This window comes from Heterocephalus glaber, unplaced genomic scaffold (assembly GCF_053883595.1).
Source record: "Heterocephalus glaber isolate CG9 unplaced genomic scaffold, H.glaber_assembly_v1.0 deba00001509, whole genome shotgun sequence".
Taxonomy (NCBI): domain Eukaryota; kingdom Metazoa; phylum Chordata; class Mammalia; order Rodentia; family Bathyergidae; genus Heterocephalus; species Heterocephalus glaber.
Window position 1 is genome coordinate 43,019,873 of NW_028258325.1, and position 22,580 is coordinate 43,042,452.

At 34.5% G+C, this 22,580-nt stretch overlaps 1 protein-coding gene and 1 non-coding gene across 8 annotated transcripts in view; one reads left to right on the forward strand and one right to left on the reverse strand.

The window, feature by feature from the left end:
• The window catches only part of Scfd2 (sec1 family domain containing 2), a 545,604-nt gene that overhangs the window by 361,907 nt on the left and 161,117 nt on the right, over positions 1–22,580 (reverse strand). The gene's annotated exons all lie outside the window — the stretch shown is intronic.
• LOC147825141 (small nucleolar RNA U13) lies at positions 22,111–22,213 on the forward strand. The gene has a single exon (XR_015441420.1). It is a non-coding gene; the product is annotated as a small nucleolar RNA U13 (small nucleolar RNA).

Here is a 22,580-nt window from a genome sequence, read left to right on the forward strand (position 1 = left end):
CTTATATTTCTGTCACTGTTGTTTTAAACAAATTTTGTTCTTATCAAAGAAAAAACATGAATATGGTTCGTAAGATTCAATTCAAACCATACAGAGTGATGCTGAAAAGTAATACCTTCCTGCCTCAAACCTTTTCACACTGCTCCTGCTTCTCACAGGAAACCAGTTTTGGATGACTGTTGGTTTGAGGTGCTCCAGTGATCAGCATCAAGTCACCAAGTAATATGTTATAATTACACACTTCTTTTACAAGTCACTTTTTCTAACATTATCTATTGATTTCTCACTATGATAGATAAGAATTTAGCTTACTTGCATCCCTAACTCATCCATAGAACTGACACACATACAGACACACATTTCTATCACAACTTTGGTTCTCTATTGATTACCTCCTTAATTTTAAACACCAAATACACCAGTTACACCACTGCTTCCATGACCACAAACTATATTGCTAATCTCATAGGTAAACATACTGACAAGAATAGGGTTTTCTCCTCCTTTTCGAATTCTTCTTCTCATATCTAACTACCACTAAGTTAGTGTTACAGTTTGGATCTGCAATGTTCCCAAAAGGCTCAGGTGTTGAGGCATTTTTCCCAGCTGGTGGTACTAGTAGGAGATACTGGGAACTAGGAGATGAGGCTTAGTTGTAAGAAGCAGGTCCTTGAGGGCATGCCTTTGAAGGCTACTTTGTGCTCCCAGTCCCACCTCTCCCCCGTCATGGTGCATGAGCAGAGCAGCTTTGGTCCAGTGCATGCTCCCTGCCATGATGTTCTGCTTCACCACATGCTTAAAAGCAATGGAGACAGTTGACCATGCACTGAAACCTCTGAAACTGTGAGCCAAAATAAATCCTTCCTCCTTTAAATTGTTTTTCTCAGGTAATTTCTAACACAGTTAGTTTACATCTTTGGAATTTTCTTTCTTTCCATCAATGCTTACACCAAGCACAGTATTTAGAAGAATTCACTATTATCACCACCTCTTTAGAATTTATGTAAGTTATTACTAGGGGTACATTTGTGCTCCTCTTTTAAAAACTATTATTCATTATGAAAATCTATTGAATTTTACATTCTTTTATCCATATCACAGATGAACATAGGTCAAATTTCTCAATGAACTAAATTTTATGCAACCTAGGAAGCAGTATTGGTACATGACTAAGAACCCTGCTGTCCTCAATCAAGTAAAGGTCAATTTATGTTTGAACTAACGGTTTTCCACAGCAGAATACTATTAGAAAATATTACAGATTAAGAATAACTTAGTTGTTTGGAGAGAGACATCACAGACTATCTACAAATTAACAGTAGCCATCTGTCATATTAATCCTGCACACAGCATCAGCCTCCTTGCCCAGAGTTACCTTCTTCACTGCCTGATTACCTCTGGCACAAGTTACCCCATATAACTTCTAACTCCAGTCCAGTACACAACACAAGAGTTCATTCTCATGGGCAGAGGTTTCCATATAAGCATCATAACTTCTCCGTCAAGATACAGCACTGCACTGGGTGTGGTGGTGCACACCTGTAATCCTAGCCCTTGGGAGGCTGAGGCAGGAGGATTGCTGTGAGTTCAAGGCCAGCCTGAACTATCTGTCTCAAAAAAAAAAAAAAAAGCACCGATAGAGTCCATGGATCTCAACTGGACAGGATTGAACATTAACACATTAACAGGATTACAGATGTGATATAGAAAGCCTAATTGGCCTTAAAAATAGAAAAATCAACATGTATCATGTGATGATTAAGCACGCTAAGAACACGGGCTCTTGAGTCAGAAAGGCTAGTTACAATGATCACTGCTATGTGACCTGAGCATGTGATGTAAGATTCTGTATCCCAGCTTTCCCATGTAAAAATCAGTTTGTTGCAAAGATTAAAAATAATGGTACATGTAAAGCACTTAGCATAATACATAGTAGTAGTTGTCATAGTATGTTATAGGTCAGAAAGCCTGACTTTGACTACACCATTTTTTTTTATGTTGGGCCTAACCACATCTTCTCCCTTTGTATACCTTATGAAGTAAAAAGAATGAGTTTTCTTTTCAGAAATCTGACTTTGCCTCTAATTGCCATCAAGGTAAATAAGCCTGGTAGGCAAATAGTGCAAGATGACCCTTGTTAGGGCTGTGTTCCCTGCGACGTTAACCCCCACACTCTTCCTGCAGTTTCTGGTTTCATGTTATACCCTACTTCATCTTCCTACCTATAGATATACAGGTCCTAGTTTCCTGTTATAGCCTTCAAATATTTTCACCATGTCACTTCTTATAGTCAGCCTCTATTTTAAAGGTGCATTTAAAATAACCTTACATTTGGAACCAGCCAAGAATGCTAAAAACAGATGTGCTATGTTTCAGACAGATTGAAGAAATTTTAAGAAAAACCAATTCAGTACTACCTGGATTGTAACTAAAACCCATCAAAAAGTAGCTACTGTTAATAAGCCTAAAGAAAAGAAGATAATATGGTTTTAGTACCCTCCTATACATATTTGGGGCAAAGAAATGTACATTTCTATGCAGATTTTCAAGATATTAAAAATAAGATAAAACTAAATCAGAGCAACACAGAAGTTTAGCTCATGGACCTAAATTTACCATATGTGAAATATCAAATAAATAGCTTTTCTAATCTCAAATGGTAATCTTTCCTTTCAGCTTTTCTTTTTATTGGACTAAATATTTCAAGCTTCATCTGGATTCTATTACAATCCCAAAGACAACATGATATCTAGGATAGTGTTTATAAAAATCATTTTAAATCAGGAGGTGATATAAACTGGTGTCCAAATTCCATTACTCTAAAAATTTATATAATTATATTGCCTTTTTTAAACATTGAAATGATCATTTTCTCCTTTGGCATAGAGGTTTTGTTTTTGTTTTGTTTTGTTTTTTTGCTCCACTTCTGATGCCAACATAGTCTCATCACGAAAATAAATTAAAAGTAGGTGGTCTGGTTAGTCTTCACAATGCTACATTTTAATCAGGCAGAGCAGTGAAGAGGATGATTGTGGAAATGCTGGCGTATCTTCAAACAACAGTGCACACTGTCCATTTTATTCACAATGAAAAAGCTCTTCAAGAGATTTTGATAAAGGTTTCCCTCCTACTTGTAGTCCACATTTGTAATGTTTATATAAGTGGGGGATATAAATCTTTCTCCAATGAACCCCATGGTTTTTAAAGCAGACTTCTTGTTATAAACTGCCTGTTTCCGTTTTGCCTGCCTAAGCAAGCCAGGGAAAGCCCATTCGCAAGAGACTGGAACTAATTTAATGTGCTCCAGGTTTAAGCTCCTTGCCTCTGTGCCGTTACAGGGAGATTTTACACAGTGGATTACTGCTGACTTTAACAATGATTCATATGATAAGTGGCTTTCGATTTGTTTTTTAATGTCAGAAAATATGCATAGGTAAAAGAAATGTCATCAAAATAATTTTGTTAAAGCAATATCTATAAAAAATAAAAACAATTTAACTTTTCACCAAAATAAAAGGCAGTCTAAAGTCATTCATGCCAACGTTTTGTTTACATGAATTCATAATTTTATTCAATGGAAAAAAAACAGACTTGTTTATAGACTGTCAGATTTAAGACTGGATGAACTCCAAGATACAATTGGTTGAATCAATATATTTTACCACAATGTTCATTCCTATTATTAAAAATACCAAAGCCACACTGAAGATAGACAAAAACATCATTCTTCATCCAGCCTCAAAGATATCCTGTGTGCTTTATTCAAACTTGCAAAATTCCTTGAAGCCAACACCAATTAAAACAAAAACACATTCACAAAGCCTACAGTAAGATCCATCATCCCTAAGTGTGTAGGGGAAGAAAGTTTTCTCTGTTTAACTCAAACAAACAGAGCAGTAACAACATTAACTTAAAAGAAAACAGACTGAAAAATAAAATTGTACATTATAATATTATTCTCTACTTCTGCATTTAAGTAGTCTGAATGACTTTAGAACATGCTTTTAAAATGCCAAGTGCAGCAAGATATACTTGTGTCCATTTATCTGTTGGTTTCTCCTATTCTCTTGACATTTTTTTGGAAGGGCCAAGCAAAATCTTACAGTAGGGGGCAGTATTGTAACATCAAGCGCATACTACTTGAAAGGACTCAAGCCCAGACTGAAGGAGGAAAAGAGTCATTATCTTTCATTATGATTTAACCATGCTGGTGTAATTACCTTAATTTATTACAAAATTTCAGATTTTCTTCCCTGAAGTCCAATCTGCTTTTTCACTATCTACTTATGTTTAGATGTCTTAAATGATACAAAAAGTAAATCCTTTTTATTAAAAAGAATCTACCCAAATATCTGTGACATGCTGATTGCTGTTTAGCAGTGTAAGGATAACTATTTATTGAATGTCATATTTCAAAAGCATGAAAACTTCTCCAATTGCAAATATCCAGATGTTCTTTATTGTAAATATAATATCACATTGGGAGATGGTTAAAAAATGAATATTTCATCTTGGTCTAAAACAAAATGCAGACCATTTTTATAAACACAAGTTAATGTGACCTACGCTAATTAGATATTAATTTCAAAACTATGGGGTAAGAAAATATTTACAAGTACAAGGATGTCTTCATATTTTCCAGAAATAAACTTCTTCCTTCCATCTGCCTAGGATGGCTCTTGGCTGGCCTGCTAGAAAGTATGGAAACTGAAACTGTTTGTACTGAATGCTTGGCTTCCAATACTTAAAATGCTTTGGGAGATTGCAGAGGGGGGAAAAACATAGTTTTTTCCAAGTCCCAAGAATAAAACCTGTAGATATACAACAGTAATTTTTTTCCCATTCATAAAAGTAATCCATGTGGATTTCTGTTATTATAAATTTGAGTGATTGAAACTTTAATATTTGAAACTTTAAGGTTACTAAACAAAATAATAACTACTTACATGACTTAAAAATAATTAAACTTCCTATAGTCTTAGCAAGTATTTATCTTTTGTCTTCACTCTCAAGCCCACAGGTTTGCTTATTTACTTGCTTTAAGAGAGTACAGTGTTATAAATGCAAACAAGGATTTTTATAATTTCATAATTCTATCAAAAATTCAATATTACAACTATTGCTTTATAGACATATAAGTTAATACTTTTAAATATAGAAGAAAGCCAAAGAACACTAAAACATTGTTGAAATCATAACAAACCAGCAAAACTTCATAATCATGATTAATGGCCCTAAATTTTAAATTTTAGCATTTCAAATTATGCTATAGTTTATCATGCTCTTATTATTGTATATTATACCCTCTCTACTTGGCCATTTTTGTTTAAATTGTTTTGGAGTTGGGAGTCTTTTGGTTTTATGTTGTTTAAGTGTGCAAGTTTACATGCATTTGAGCACATAATACTTGTTTAAAGATCCTAAGAGACACTGCTACACATGTTTTTTAGAGAATATATTCTGTGCTTATGCCTTTCACCGAGGTTTTCTCAATTGTGGTGATAGGTTCTTTTCTAAGACTCAACAGAAACACTAGGCCTATAATTACCACCAAATTTCCCTCAAATTGAGCTAAACATTTGAGTTGCCAGATGGGACATAATTCTTCATAATTACCACAAAAAAAAAGAGCTTCTGACAGTTGCAACAAAGTAATTGGCTAATGGAAGAGCAGCAGGTATGCATTTCCCTGAAACATCTGTTTGAAACTCTAGGTCATTTGAAGAGTATGTAAAAGGGTCCCATCTTTTAATTAGTTTCTCACCAATCAAAATATCACTGCCAAGGTTGTTTTAAGTAGTTCAAGGGGCCAAGGTTCTTCTGTAGCAAAGCTGATGTAATCATTCCATTCCTTCCAGAGGCAAGCACTTATTTCATCTCCAGATGATGGCATTTGTGATGAAAAAAAGCATTTTTTTCTAACAATAACATATTTTCCTTATTATTAAGTTCTCATAACCTATAGTGAAAGGCATACTGATATACTACATAAATGCTTACTTCTTGCCTCTCTTCCTTTTTTATTTATCTGATGGAAAAGTAAAGAGATGGTCACAAATAATAGGGTATGAGCTTTACATTGTGTGATGTCATTAATTCATATATATAATATATTATATATATTTATATATTCATATATATTATATATATATATATTTCCTGGCAGAGTTTTTCAAATCCTTAGAATTTTCTAAGCAATATAAATGTCTTTTGTTATTCATAGAAAGCCCTTTTAAATCACATCTGAATTTACACTAATGGAGATGGATGGGATTGGTCTCCAGAAAGACCAAGTACTTAGAAAGCTGGAACTTTCAGCCCCATCTGACAATCCATGGCGCCAGAGATTGGGCTCAGTAAAACTTGAATGAGATTTCATGACCTGGCTTGTGAACATGGGGACTTCCTGGGAAAGGTAGCCTGGAGAGGGCATAGATACTCCCTGCCTGCAACCTTGCTGTATTCTGAGCTTTGTCCCATATAATAAACTGGTAAATATTTTTTAAAGTATTTTCCTGGATTCTTTAAACTATGCTAGCAGATTTTTTTTATTTTTATTAGTACATGTTTGCAGTATATACATTCACTGTAGAGAGTTGGTACATGTACATAACACATTCTAAGTTGCATTCTTTTCCCCCCTCCTACCACCTTTTATTTTTCCATCATCAGATTCATTTGTTTATAAAACAAAGAAGATTAGGGCTTCCTGTTTGGAATGTCAAGATATAGGATAAGCAGTCTACTAATAAATGAACGAAGTTTTCCTCCATGAAATAGGGAGTCTCTGGTTTGGGATAAGTGTGTTCAGATCAAATCCTGACTATTTATTATTAAGAGATAATGTAGACCTTATAGTTATTATATATGCAGATTGAAAGCCAGACTAATAGGCCAAAGAACATATAAAACATATAAACAATAGTCAACCTGGTGGTTGCGGGGAGGGGGAACACATGATTTATAACTAGTTGGTCAAAAGAAGGGATAGGACATGGGACTGGATCTGATTTGAAGTAGGAGCAGTCTTGTGAGCTGAGTCCCTTTTTAACTTGTAAGATCTGACATTAATGCTAAGAATTGTCTTAAATGAATAACATTATTAGACACTTAGTTGCTGTCCAGAGAATTTGAGAACTGGTTAGTGTAAGAAAATATTCTCCCAGGATACATTTCCAGAGTATGGTTGAGTTGAAGCCACATAATGACAGAATGTCTGAATGGCTTGGGCTGCCACATCAAAATACCAAAGACTAGGTGGCTCAAACAACAGAAACTCTTTTCTTACAGTTCTAGAGGCTGGAAGTCTGAGATCAAGGTGCCAACATGGTCAATTTCTGATTTTCAGATGGCTGTTTTCTTCTTGTATCTTTACATGGCAGAGAGAGGAGAAGAGGAAAGAGACGGGAAGAGGGAGAAAGGGCGAGAGGCAAGGGGAGCACTAGTCTCTGGAATCCTGGCATCTTTTCCTGTAAGAGTACTAATCTCAATAAGTGGAGGATCCCATCCTTATTGCATCATCTAACCCTAATTACCTCCCAAAGACTGCATCTCTAAATATTATCACTTTAGGGGGATAGGGACTTCAATGCAAGAATCCCCCCACCCCCACCCCCCAGGTACTGGGCATCAAACTCAGGACCTTGTGCTTGCCAGGCAGGTGCAGTGCCACTGAGCTACATCCCCAGCCCCCAATGTAAGCATTTTGGTAGAACACAATTATGTCCATAGAACTGAGATAACTGGCCAATATCAGAAATAACAGCTTGTACTCAGGAATAATATTCTTTATATTGGGAAGTGATTATTCTGCACCTGAATCCTTTAAACCTAAATATAAGAAATCGAGTGAACCCTAGAAGCATTCCAAGAGTCTCATCTTAATCCCTACTGAGCAGCTTTTGTTCCTCTTCTTACTCTTCTACCTCCAAATTCACCCTCAATAAAAACAAAAAAACTCACTATAAGTAGGAATCCCTGAAAACTTTTATTACAGTGCAAATGAAAAAACTGTGGCATCTTGAAAATAATCAGATTTGAAAAAATATAAGCAGTGTCTCTATGACTAGAAACAGGCTTCCCTTTACTTACAATGAAAGCAATAATCTGTTTCCGGAAAGAAGATACGGGCTTCCTGTTTGGGAAGTCAAGATATAAGATAAGCAGTTTACTAATAACTGAAGGAAGTTTTCCTCTATGAAGTAGAGAGTCTCTGGTTTGGGATAAGTATGTTCAGATCAAATCTTGACTATAAATTTATTATTAAGAGATAATGTAGATTAAAGTAATTCTGTCTTAATGGCATAAGCTTAATGCACATAATGACCTGTGTAGCTTCTGATAGATACAATATTACAAACATATACATACACACAAATACACAAATACTCAATGAATTCATGTCAGTTATTCAGCTCTGTGTACACCTAATTTTTTTCTGATAATTCATTAGAAACATAAATTCATTTTCCATTTCAAAAGTTTAAAATTTAGCAAAGTTTTAGATTTACCAGAAGATAAAGTTGATTTTACCATTTATAAGTAAGAGGGACTTAGATTTTAAATGGAAAGTACAGTCAGATATTCCTTTAAGTTTGACTCCAATGAAGTAATTATTTATAATTAAGGATTTATACATAGGATTTTATGTTTTGGGCAAATCAAGAGAATTCAAGGTTAAGATGGTAAATTGAATGTATGCATATAAATATACTCCCTCAAACAAAAACTACTAAAATTACCAAAAAGAATATTAAAAGGTTTTTCCTTATTTTTTAATAAGTAAAAGAAAAATAGACCAGAAGATGATAGCAGCAAAATTTTAGAAGCAGGAAAGGCAGTGAATAACTGCTAAAAGACTTAAAAAGAATTCAAAAAGATCAAGTTCCAACTAGTAGAAAAGCTGAGGAACAAACCTATTTCTACTACAGAATCCTCTTGAAGCTCAAGAAATGGCAGCAAGAGCTTTCTCTGAAACTACAAGGGAATTAGGGTAAATAATAGTAAATAGGACAAAGTTGCTTGAGAAGTAGTTGGGTCTCTAGGTCTCTTCCAGCTCTCCACATCGCTCAGCAACTATCTCTCCTTTACCTTGACAGTAGACAGGGGCATTTATTCTCTGAAAAATGTAAAGCACAGGGCTTTGGTCTACTAATTACTTGGAAAAAAAACACTTGGGAAATAATAACCAAATATATACCAAAAGCTGAATGCTGATACTATCTACCCTTTCTTCTCTGTGACTTCCAAAAGATGCACCCAGACCTTGTCCACTCCATGCTGGACATTGCAAGGGCACTCCTTGGGGGATTATGTCTATCACAAGAATAAAGACCTAATAGTGATTCTGCTGGTTCATCAACCACCTACAGCAAACCTCAAATCCACTAGCCTATTCAGCATGATCATTCAGCTGTTTTACACTTCTACTCTTAATCCTTACAACCAGGGACTGACTATCCAATATCTGAGAAAAGCTTCTCACATAGAAAATGGAGAATAACACAGACAACTTAAAAAAAAAAAAAAGTAAAGTAAGAAAACCATGCAAGGAGAAGAAAATGTAAAAAAAATTTATATCCTTTAAAGCAGTAAGAGAAACTATCATTTCTATAAAAAGTTTTAATAATACTCAGAGTAAAAACATATACACATATAAATCAGTCACAAATAACACTTAAGATTTAAAATACTATGTAAAATTAAAACTAAAGTTTGAAAGACAAAATTGAGGAGATTCACCCCTCCAACACCAAAAAGTAAACAAACGAAATAGAAAACAGGAAAAAAATTCAAAAATTAGTCTTCAAAAGACTAATGAAGGAGATCAAATCTAAATAAAATGAGTTCAAGAAACAGAAAATGAAGAAAGGGAAACACACACACACACACACACACACACCCCAAGAAAATTTCCCAGAGCTGAAAGATATGCAATTCTACTGAAGGAGTACCCAACAAAATGGATGAAAAGACACCGAAGGCATGGTGTATCATCATGAAATTTCAGAAAGCTGGAAACAAATATAAAGCCCTGTAAGTCTACATGATGGGGAAGGAGGTTACTATAAATGAGGTATCAGAGCAGGTTCAGACATCTGAAAAGCAACCTTGGAAGCAAGAAAACAGCACAATGATTCCTTAAAAATTCCAGAGGATAATTATTTCTAAACTGAAATTCTTTACTCAAATTATTGATAAAACAGGGAGTATACAGTTATTTTCAGCTAATCAAGGTCTAAAAAGAGATGCTCCCTATATTCTCTTTCCCAGAAAATTATTTGACAATGCACAAAATTATTTGACACTGCACAAAAATGGGAGGAAAATGAAGAGAATAGATAAATCAAGAGATCCAATACAAGGAAGTAGAAAAGGAAGCCTGCAAATAGTGTAAAAGAATTCTGGACCGTAACTGTACATTAGGCATATAAGATAAGCAATCTAGGCTGGACCAGTGTGACTCAGGAGAAAGACATGCTGAAATGAGGGCTATGATCACTACTGTATCCTTTACCACTTGTCATCTTTTTTACCTTCCAAAATGACTAGAGGATGTGCTCCACCAAATCAAAAGGGCAAACGAAGAAAGATAAAGATAAAAGAGCCAAGAAAAGATGACACCATCCCAGGAAAAAATGCAAATAGAACTTGAAGGATGACAGCAGTGAATGATTATGCCCAGGATGAGAACTATACAGATAGAAAGAGAATAGAGGTTAAAAAAAAACCCCACAGCAGACAGAACTGCTTGGAACTCTGTCCCTAATGTGATTAATATTATGGAAAATTACAAACAAAAGAAAAAGGCTGCTGAAAGATATGTACAAAAATAATAATATACAAATACGTACAAAGTAAACTTAAAAATAAGGTATTTCTTAACTCAAGAAAAACAGAAAGTAAAATAAAGCAGAACCATTGTACATTATAATGCTCAGCTCTGAATAATATTTGCCTGGTTATTGTTTATGATAATTATTAACAAAAATCCCATAAAACACAGCTCAAATTTTAGTTACCTTTGTATATTAACAGAGAGTTATTGTTAAAATACAAGCTTCAATGTTCTTCAATCCACAAATCATTATGTAAATAACAGATATACATCATGATCAGTGACTATTCATATCACATCTTTCAAGGCTGTCAGTGATTCACAGATAGCAAAATGTGCAGTTGTGTTGTTTCCTTGTCTCTCAATGATACGACATTTTTATAAAAACTGGGTAACTGAAAGTAGATATTGGCCAAAAAAAAAAAAAAACAGTATAGCAAGCAGAAAGTGGTTACACTTAAAGTGAAATACGATTGGAAGGATGGAGGGGGTGAAGGGGGCACAGGTAATTGGAGAAAAAATAAGAACTAAGATCTAAGATACATCATGTTCTAGTACAAACACCCAATGATAACTGTAAATGTATTTTATACCTAAAATGTACCAATAAATATATATAAAAAAGTTAAAAAAAACTATAGAAATACAAATGGAATACAAATGGAAGGAATAGTGAAGGATATATATATATATGATATATATATCATATATATATCATATATATATATGATGATAAAGAGAATGAAGATGTACCAATGTAGAAATTTGAAAAATACATGCAAAAAATTCCCATTAAATGGAACTATCAAGGGATATTCATGGCACTGACAGTACAAAGGATAAAATGTTGTAAGATCATGTAAATTTAATCCAGGCATAATGATGCATGCCCTTAATCCCAGCATTCTAGGAGGCTGAGCCAGAAGAATGCTAAATTCGAGCCCAGCTTGGGCAACTTAGTAACTTAGCAAGATCCTGTTGAAAAAAAAAAAAGAAAGAAACAAAAAGAAAAACAGATGATCTAAACTTAAAAAAGACTATGACAGTTTTCTAAGGAATTGAAAAGATGTTTGTGCCATATAGTAAGTTATACAAGAAACAAGAAGACAAGTAATTTTCAAACTACTCTTAATAAATACTTGACAAAAAAAAGGGAAAACAAACATTTTAATTCTCAATATCACACAAAAAATTTTACAGGTCATAAAACAATTGAAATTTTTCCCACAGATTACTTAAATTGCTTCACATAGCTGGTGCTAAACACTTGTTTTTAATGGCCTACATGATAGTCAAAGTGAGGACTGATTTCTATGTGATTGCTAAAACTACATGCATGTTCTACATTGGTAAAATTAAATTAACAGTACCTGGGAAAGGCTAAGAATTTAACAAGCTTTTGCAAAACATGTATGAAAACAGAAGAGAAGTGTTTTTAAATAATATACTTTTCAAATTTCTATATTGATAAAAATCAATAATACTTAACATACAACTAAAGGTGAAACCTGAAAAGGTCATAGGCCAACATAGGCCAAGAAAAGTGTGACTCGTTGAAAAAGTCAGTATGAAAAATGTTAAGTATTTATTTTAGAAAAGAACAGCTTTTCACATATCTTACGTAAAATGAAAAACCTGACATTGGAAAAATAAACTAGTCTATCAATGAAGTAACAAATGAATAAGGAAGATTTATCAACAATGGTTCAACAGACATTTATTCAATAATCAAGTATTCCATACACTTCCTATAAGCTATTTCTGTTAATACTCAGAAAATTTTTCCAACATTGGCATTATATAGGTTATCCATGTCTACAGCTTGTAAATCCAAGGATTCAACCAACCATGGATTGAAAATATTCAGGAAAAAAATATATAGAAACTTCCAAAAGTAAAACTGAGTTTGCTTCTGCTGGGTGCCACATTGAATCCAGGTGAATGAAGTAATATGCAGACACACAGTCACCTTTCACAGATCCTCACAGTCTCTTTGGCATTCAGGTGAGCACTGTCACCTTGCATCTTATTCAGGTACTAAATACAACAGTCAGGCACAAAAAAATCAGTCGCCCCCATGACCATGTACACCTCCTCAGCAGGGCTGCTGCTTGTGTTTGTGTGAACTTGTTTTGTTTTTCTTTTTGGTGCCGGGGATCGAACTCTGGTCCTTACGTTTGTGAGGCAGGCGGCAGAACCACTGAGCTAAATCCCCAGACCTGTACTGAACTTGTATTCACTCACTTTTATTCTTATCAATATTCCTTAAATATAGTCTAACAGTCTATATAAGTATAGTCTATACTTACATAGCATTTACATTGTATTAAGAATTATAAGCAATGTAAAGATAATTTAAAGTATGTGGGGAGAGATGTGTAGGTTAAATACAAACACTACATCATTATCACACAAGGGATTTGAGCACCGGAGGATTCTGGTGTCCAAGGAGGGTCCTGGTACAAATCCCTGGTAGATATCAAGGGATGACTATAAACCAAGAAGGCCCTCTCTTTGAGTAACAGTCAAACATTTAGCTAATACTTATACTTATACTCCCGGAGAACGGAAAATTGAGGTGGGAAAATCTGATGATTCTCTTTAAAGACTCAACAAGGCTCAATTTAAATGGCCAGTTCCTCCCTGTATATAAGAATGCCCACTTGACCATTCCTTTCTATAGTGCTAATATAGGGGTCAGAAATCATCTACAATGAACAGAATTCAATTAATAGCCTTTGCTTCATTCATTCATGGATGTATGCTCTCATTGTGTATTCAATTAACAAGCTTTAACACTCTAAAAAAGATGACAAGACATAGATAGTCTCTATCCTCAAGAAATCACACTATAGGGGCCGGGGATTTAGCTCAGTGGTTTCACCGCCTGCCTCGCAAGCACAAGGACCCAAGTTCGATTCCCAGTACCAAAAAAAAAAAAGAAATTATACTATAAAGAAGTGAGGTCAGACGGGTGTTTTTATAGTTCATACATTGTTTAAAAATTGACTTTAAGATTTTATCTTAAAAAATTAAAAACTAAAAAAGATCTTATTTTTTAAAAAGTACAAAGTTGGATGGAGTATACAGTGCATTTTGAGTGTGGTTTATACAAAAAAGAGGATGGGGAGCTCTAATAAGCAAACGCTTACTTAAAAAAGACTCAGGCCTATATCAAAAGATTCATGAATAAACAGATATTCTTTATATATTAAAAAAATTTTTAAATGTTGATGTACGCATCTTTCTTATGATTCTCTCTTTTGAACTGATTTTTAAATAACAGTGCATCTTCAGATACTGATTACCATGAATAAGACTTCATCTATAGCTTTAACATCAGAAAAGTGGGTTCACCTGTTCTCAATTAATTCTTTTGCTGTTTTCATAAAATCTTGAGTAAAAGAATCCTCCCATAACTAGAAGGTGGACTCCTTAAGGTGAGGAAGGGGACCAAGGGGAGGATGGAAGGAAAGGGAAAGGGGAGTAAAGGGATTGAAAATGATCAAGATAAGTTATATGCATGAACCCCTTCCCCAAAACAAACATCACTATTCTATACTATAGACATATACTAACAAAAGCAACAACAGGGCTGGGGATTTAGCTCAGTGGTTTTGATGCCTGCTGCGCAAGTGCAAGGACCTGAGTTCGATCCCCAGTACCAAAAAGAAAAAAAAAAGCAACAACAATAAAAAGAATCTTCCCAGGCTATTTATCTGTACTAACTAGTCTCCACTTGACTCTAATGCTTAAGATTCTGGTCCCTGAATTGTGGGCGGCAAGGAGAACAAGTGGTTGGAGGTGGAGAGAACAGGCTGAAGTGTTGATATGAAAAGGCTGGATGGAGTTCCATACAAAAATGTTACTGGGAAGATTTATTTAGGCCAATAGTTCTCAAACTGTGGTCAAGGAACTCCTAAGTGAGTTTCCTGGGAGTCCATGAAGTTAAAATTATTTTCATAATAATACTAATACATAATTTGCCTTTTTCACTTTCATTCTCCAAGGAGTATACAATGAAGCTTTCCAGATGCTGTGTGATGTATGATAGAGCAATAGATTGAATGCAAAAGTGGATAGAAGAATCTACATGTCTTCTATTAAGCCAGACATTAAAGAGATTAGCAAAATGTAAAACAATGCCATTCTCACTATTTCTGTTTTGAAAAATAATACTCAAGAAAAGTGTATTCCTGTCAGCATACATAACATATAACTTTTTAAATAATAAATTAGTAAGTACTTTTAAATTTTCTGCTGTAATTTCTAATATAGTTAGTATAATAGAAATAACATATATAACCAAAATCTCTTTGGCATCCATAATAAAGTTGAAGAGTATAAAAGGGCCCTATGTCTAAACATTTGAAATCCACTGGGTTAGACCATATCCTCCAAGATGAAAACTATCAGCTAAAGAGACCAAATATAAGGTTTACAAGGCTAATTTTCACCTAGGATCTTCTTATTTTATTTTTGTTTTTCCTTCCCCTCTTCAGTTCCCTTATAATATAAAATAGGTAGTATCCTTCTCCGCCAAATTTCTTCCAGCTGAATTTAAAAATACTCAGGCATGGCCTCTCCGTTCTTTCTGGAAAAGAAAATGGAAAGAAATTCCAGAACTTATCAGAAATCTGTCTTGAGAAACCACTCTTCTCTGTTCAAACTAAACTCTTTTCCCTTGCAGGTGAAGTTAACTATATATCATAACCTATAGATGATCAGGACCTGCAAGAATCAAAACAATGCAAATGTGGGGAGTGTGTTTAGGCTTATGTGATCTTCACCATACCCATGCCAACATAATCATGATGAAAGTAATTACCTACTCAATATTTTCCTGTTTCACTTCTAGTGACCCATAATCCTATGTCAACTTGACTGTATTAAGAAACAGCTGGCAGATTAGTAAAGCACACTCCTGGGTGTATCTGTAAGGTGTTTCCAGAGATGACTGGTATGTGGATTAGCAAAGTGAGGGGGAAGACCTTGATTGTGGGTGGCACCATCTAATAGGCATGTGGCCTGGATGGAATAAAAGGGAAAGAAAGAGGAAGTTGCCACACATTTGCAGAGCTCCATTCAGCTTCAGCAGTGTGTCTTTTGCTGCTATTGCCTCTGGACATCGGACTGCTTCTTCAGCCTTCCAACAATGACTCATAACAGATTCTCTAGGGGGCTTCCAGGCCTTTGGTCTCAGGCTAGTGCTGTATGATACACTCTTGTTGCATGGCTTCCAGCTTCTTGGACTGAGCAGCTGTTGGATTTTCTGGCTTTCCAATATGCAGATGGCCTTGTGGATTCTCCTATCTCTAATCCTGTAAGCCTACCTAATATATCACCTTGTCTACCTAATAAATTCCCATATAAATTGACACATTCTATTGATTCTGTTCATCTAGAGAATTCTAACCAATACACTTCCCAAACCAACTACACAGTCCAGGACAGGTTAGAGAAAGTACCCAAATTATTAGTAAAAAACAAAAAGCTACTGGTACATAAATGAAGAATAGCACAATAAAGTATTAAGAAGATAGTGAGAGAGGTATGTATTAGGGTAGAAGGGATCAGAATTATAGACAAATGACTAATATTCATTATGTTATAAGGAGAACTGTTCATATTATAAATGGAGTTTTAGAATAGTTATTTTTATATAACTGTTACATGGGACTGGTTTTTGTCTTGACACGATGGCCATGTTTAAAAGAAAACCAAATGAACCATGCAAATTCTGCTTCCCAAGTGAACCTTAACTCATTCACAATGAATACATCACAATTTTTTTAACCAGTGCATTTGCTTCCTCTGTTAGTAAATATAGTTAATTTTTTAAAAATTCTACACAAGACAAAATCAAATAGCTAGGTGCAGGTAGGTAGGTGGCCAAGGAAAATATTCAGCCAGTTTGCATATCGTTGAAATATAGAAACTGTTCTACTTGTTAAAATATGGAAAAACTTCAGCAATAATGATAAACTAAGTGTATGTAAACACATATGGTACACATACATACTTTCTAATGATGATTACACTAAAATTATTTAGTAGGCATCATGTAAAAAGTATTACTTTTTTATAAATTTTAAGTCTAAAGATAGTCCAACTGCAAAAAAAACTTTAGGTATGATTGTATCTAACATAAGCATAAAGAGGTAAAGAAAAAACTCAAGATCACTATCCTTTTACGTTTTATTGCTGCAGGTATATAGGCAAAAAAAATTCCTCTGGAGATGGACAGGGCCAAAACAGAAACTCCAAACCATCTTTGGAATAGAGGAAGAAAAACTGCCTCCAACTGAATTCATTTCTCTTCAGGAATGTGACATCTGACATAGGAGTCTGGAATTAAAACCAAAGTTTGTGTAATCTCCAAAGTCTACTGTTATTCAGGCTGCTTGCAAAAAGTCTTCAATAGAAATATTTTCAGAGTTCATATACAAAAATTTCATGCTAGCTCAGGCTGAAAGAGGGTATACCAATGTATAAAGCAGCATAATTCATAATAGCTAAATCTTAGAAGCAGCTTGCCTATATGTCCATCAACAGATGAATGGATTTAAAATATAGTATTTACACACAATGGAGATCTACTGTACCGTAAAAAAGATAAACTTGTCATTTGTAAGAAAATGGATGCACTTCGAGACCATAAAATTAAGTGAAATAAATCAGACACACAACCTTAAATATCACATGGTTTCTCTTATATGAGAAGCCCAAAGTATTCAATAAGGAGCTTTCAGAGGAGGGATTTTTGTCCTTCTTGCAGCCTTTACCTAGAAGCACCCTATCCCCATATGGCCTCGTGGCTTATTCTCTCTCTTCATTCAGGTCTCCACTCAGTCTCACTTCTTCAAAAATGTCCCACTCTAATCATCATACAGATAGCTTCCCCCAGTACCTGTTGCTTATCATCTACATCATCTTATCATTGGCATCATATCATCTGCATGGCTTATCATTTGCAGTATTTTCTATCATAGCACTTTTCATCATTAACAGTACTAAAATTATTTAAGAGCCAGTACAGCAAGAGTACCAACCAATGGAACAGATGCTACAGACAAGATCAGCCTCTAAGCTCATTGTCAATGATGCTTGTTACCCTGGCATGTTTCCCATATATCTGGGTTTATCTACTGTTTGCTTTCTTAACTTAAAAATTTTATGAAGGCAAGGACTCTGTAGTACTCATTGCTCTATTTCTATTACATGGAACGACTTATCAGTCACATAGTGATTGTTCAATAATTATTTGTTGAAATAAGTAACAGTACTTTCTGTGTGTCTTTGTGGTAATATTCTCTGACACTTAAGCAGAAATTCAAAGAATATTCTTTTTTTTTTTGGTACCGGGGATCGAACTTGGGACCTTGCGCTTGCAAGGCAGAAACCACTGAGCTAAATCCCCAGCCCCTCAAAGAATATTCTTATATGAAAAGTAGTCAGTTATTGAGTTACTCAAAGCCCATATAAAGGCATATGCTGCATATATCAGCTTTTCTAAAATTTGATACAATAAGACAGGAATAGCATAATAACTATAACTTAGTCATTCATGTATTTAGCTTCACATAAATAAAGGCTCCAGTTCTGATTGATTATGCTATTGAGGATCTAGGGAAAGAAGAATTCCCCTGAAAAATAAATATACTTTACTGAAATAAAAAACAAAAGTTCTAATTTATGTTACATGCAGAGGCATTTGAAATGCTATCTTCTTTTTCCTTTCAATAAAGAAAAACAAAATTTCCTATGTAGCATGTGGCAGAAATGAATCTCACCTGTATCATAATGCTTATTTTAATTAGAGAAATAATCTAATATTATTAAAATCCTGGCAAATAATGACATAATAAGCAGCAGAGTAAGAGTAGTAACTCCAATGAGTAAGCAGTAGAAAGCAGGAGTAGCAATAGTAACTGCAATGTTCAAATCTGTACTTTGAATATTCCCAACCTGCCAAGTACTGTGCCTGATACTGTATATACATTACCTCTAATGTCCAGAACCACCCAAAAGCCACTCCAATTATACCAGTAAGGAAAACAGGATTCAGAAAAGTGACATCTGATACAAATTTCCATCTAATAAATATTACACAGATTTGAGATCAAAAGTTTTATTAAGATGGCACTGACTGCTTGGTTAAATTTTTATTTATTACCCATATAAACTTCAAATCAAGACTATTGCACTGGGAAAGAAGAATCAGGTTAAAATTAAAACAGCATTTCCAGGAGATAAACTGGAGGATGCTACAATCAGATTTTTTTTTTTTTTTTTGAGACTGGGTCTCACTTTGTAATGCAGGCTAGCCTTGAACTCACTCTGTAGCCCCAGGCTGGCCTTGAACTCGGGGTGATCTTCCTGCCTCATCCTCCCAAGTGCTGGAATTAAAAGTCTGTGCTACTACCCCCAGCTATGACCAGATAAATTTCAGTGGAAGATGGTGATAAGGAAAGGAGGACCAGAGAAAAAGCAGCAGAGCTATAGAACTAGTGACAGTTCCAGGTCAGCACCATTAAGGATCCCCTGGCAGTTAGCTAGCAGAAGAGGCAGCAGAGGGACAACAGAGAACTGTGTATAACAACACATGGGACTGATTCTGCCTGCTAACTATGGCCTTTGTTCCTGGTGTACCTAACATTACTTTGAAAGAGTCAAATTTCAGTATCAGTGAGTTTCCTGACCATATTGTTTTCCCATTAAGCTCATTACTAAAACAGCTTTTCACAACATCAGTTAACACTTTGAAAATCTGTTGCATGCAACCATCTCATCTGGATTATGTCTTCTCCTTTAGTCTCACTTTGTTTCTTTAACACAAGAAAGAAGTAGAACTTTTAATCATGTTCTAAAACAGTGAAAGAAGCAACTATGACTGAATGAGTTAAGAAAAGAATAAAGATTTCAATGTTGAAACACAGAATCCTGTTTGTGTCACCAAGACAATATTTAGCCAGCCTGAAGAAAAGCACTGTACATGTACATGCTCAAACACTCTTCTCAAAACTTTGATTGAAGAAATTATTTTTAAATAACTGAAAACATACCACTATGAGTACTTGCCAAAAAGTTTGTCATTTTTATATACAGGATTGTGGGTCGCTATGATGAATTATAAAACATTAAGTGACAAACATTTGGTAATAATATCTTGAACTTACACTTTTATTTGAAGATATTATTTAGCCTAATAATTTATTGTGATAACAGCTTTAATGACAGTTGTGGAGGAAGAAAAAAAAAAAGGTTGGAACTTAATTAAATTCATTAAAAAGTAGAAGCAGTATTCTAAATAGCATCCCCCCCCCCATAATATTGATTCCAAGTGATTGTCCCAGTACAAGTCAGTACTGGTTCTGGTTAACATATTTAATCATGATTTCAGAATTATGTCAAAACATCAAAGAGATTTCATCACAAGTAATATGCTGGGAGAAAAGAACTTGTGCCAATAAGTTTAAAGACCTAATTTGAATTGTGTTCTATCTAGTTATTGTTATCTTTGAAAAGTAATATAACTTTGGCTTTATGCATTTAATTTGGGACCCAGATATTCCCAGGCAAGGGCAGTAGCAGATTCTACAGAAATGTATTTATATTCTCCTTCAATGGAAGTTTTGTTTCTTTTCCCCTAAAAAAGCATGGACTGGTCACCAGATGTGGAGCCCATATGGCACATGAACACAGGAGCCCAGGGACAAAGAAGGAGCTAATAATTTCAACAGGCAGGGGCAGTCACTCAAAGATGATAGACAAATGTTTCGTTCAACTGACTTTCTCAAAGAAAATATAAATCACTTTATTTTTAATCACAGAAATATGCCTTGGCCAGTCATTTTCTCCAGCTCTTTCATTTTTTTTTTTAATTTGAAAAGATACTTATCCACATGTAGTTTACTACTTGGTCTAAATTCTGTACTTTTCACACAAAATTCATGTTAAAGTTAAAAGAAAGAAAATAGAATCAGGAGTAGATAGTAAGATTGTTTAACTGGTAAAGAGTTATAATTTTGTTTGCTTTAACTGTCAAGAATCTGTTACAGAAAATCAGTCATATGGCCTTTATATTCCGTTTCTGGGTTATCGCTTGAATTTAATCCTTCCTCCCCACATCTCAGTCCTTGGTCCACAAATATGTACCTTACATTCACACTCTGCCACACTAAAATATCCTGCAATGTGCCATGCACTATCAGAACTGTGCCTCTTACACATGCAGCTGCCACCTTGCATGTCTTTCCTATACTCTCCCTAAAATGGCAAATTTCTTTCTTTCAAAACACAGTTTAAGTGCCAACTGCTTGTGCAACACCTGTTTGGTTTGCCTTGGAAAAATTATGTTTTTGTAATGGTTTTAGAATTAGCCACTGCAAAAAGTTTACCAATTCTTTTCTATTTTAATGCATAAGAAATAAATATTGATGGTAGCTGAAATTTATAGAGGGCCCCATGCTAGGAATCATGTTAACTCTTCTATGCAAATCTCATTCAAAGTTATGTACTTAATATATAAAGAACTCTTAAAATGTATAACTAAAACATTTATATTACAGGTATTGCAAAAACACAAAAAAATTTTAAAACCACTCAATTCAGCTAAGATGGGATAAAGGTGGTCATAAATTCTTTGCTTTTCCTCCCCTTGAGAAGTAGAATGTAATTCTTTACCCTTTGGTTCTGGCTGGTCAGTAGAAGTTCTAGGACTTCCAAGGCTAGGGTATAAGAAGTATTTTAGCTTCCAACAGTTCCCCTAGAACAATCTCTCTGGGAGACCTGCCCTCCACTTGAGAAGTGTGATTACTCTGAGACCACCATGCTGGAGAGGCCAAGAATAGGCCCTACAATCATGCCCATCCTTCTATTCCCTACGAAGCCCATCCTACCAGGTGAATATCATCAAATAACCTCAATTAATGTCATGTGTAACTAAAATGTTATGAAACTGAGCCCTGCCTGAATTCTTGCCACACAACATCCTGAGCTATGAAAAATGCTTGCTTTAAGCCACTAAAGTTTGAAGTAATTTGCAAGTGATAACTGAAAAATCTAGTACTCATGGAAAACTAAATTATCATTGTGATGTATTTTCCAGTATTTCTTCTGTTTCTAAGCATCTAACTTCCCTCTACTGTCTCCATCTTTTATTATTAATAAATAGAGTTGGGTTCATACTATATATGCAGTTTTGTTTTTCATATCCACATAAACATTTTTCTCATTAACATGACATTATTAACATTAAAAATATTCTGCAGATCTTTTGTGGTCCATAAATGTGATGATTGGGCTTCCACATCATTGTATGAGATGTGTTTCTCTCAAAGCTTGTTATAATGTTAAAATATTACCTGTCCGATATGAAAAAATTAAGGAGCAAAATAAAAAATAGAAAATAGAAAATGAGATAAATGTTTTACAAAAAAAGAAGAGGATCAAGGGCAGGAGGGAGGGAAAAGGGAGGAAGATGCGTGATGTACATATACCAACTCTCCATGATAAATATAATCATTATGTACTGCAAACATGTACTAATAAAAATAAAAATTGAAAAATACACGTGTATAATTATTCTTCAATAACTCAATTGTTAATGACTACATAATAAAGACCACCAATATCCTATTGTGAAACATTTAAGTTATTTCCAATTCTTTATTATTATACATAAAATTGTAATGAATATCTTTTAACATGCACCATATTAGCATTTCTGATTTTATCATTA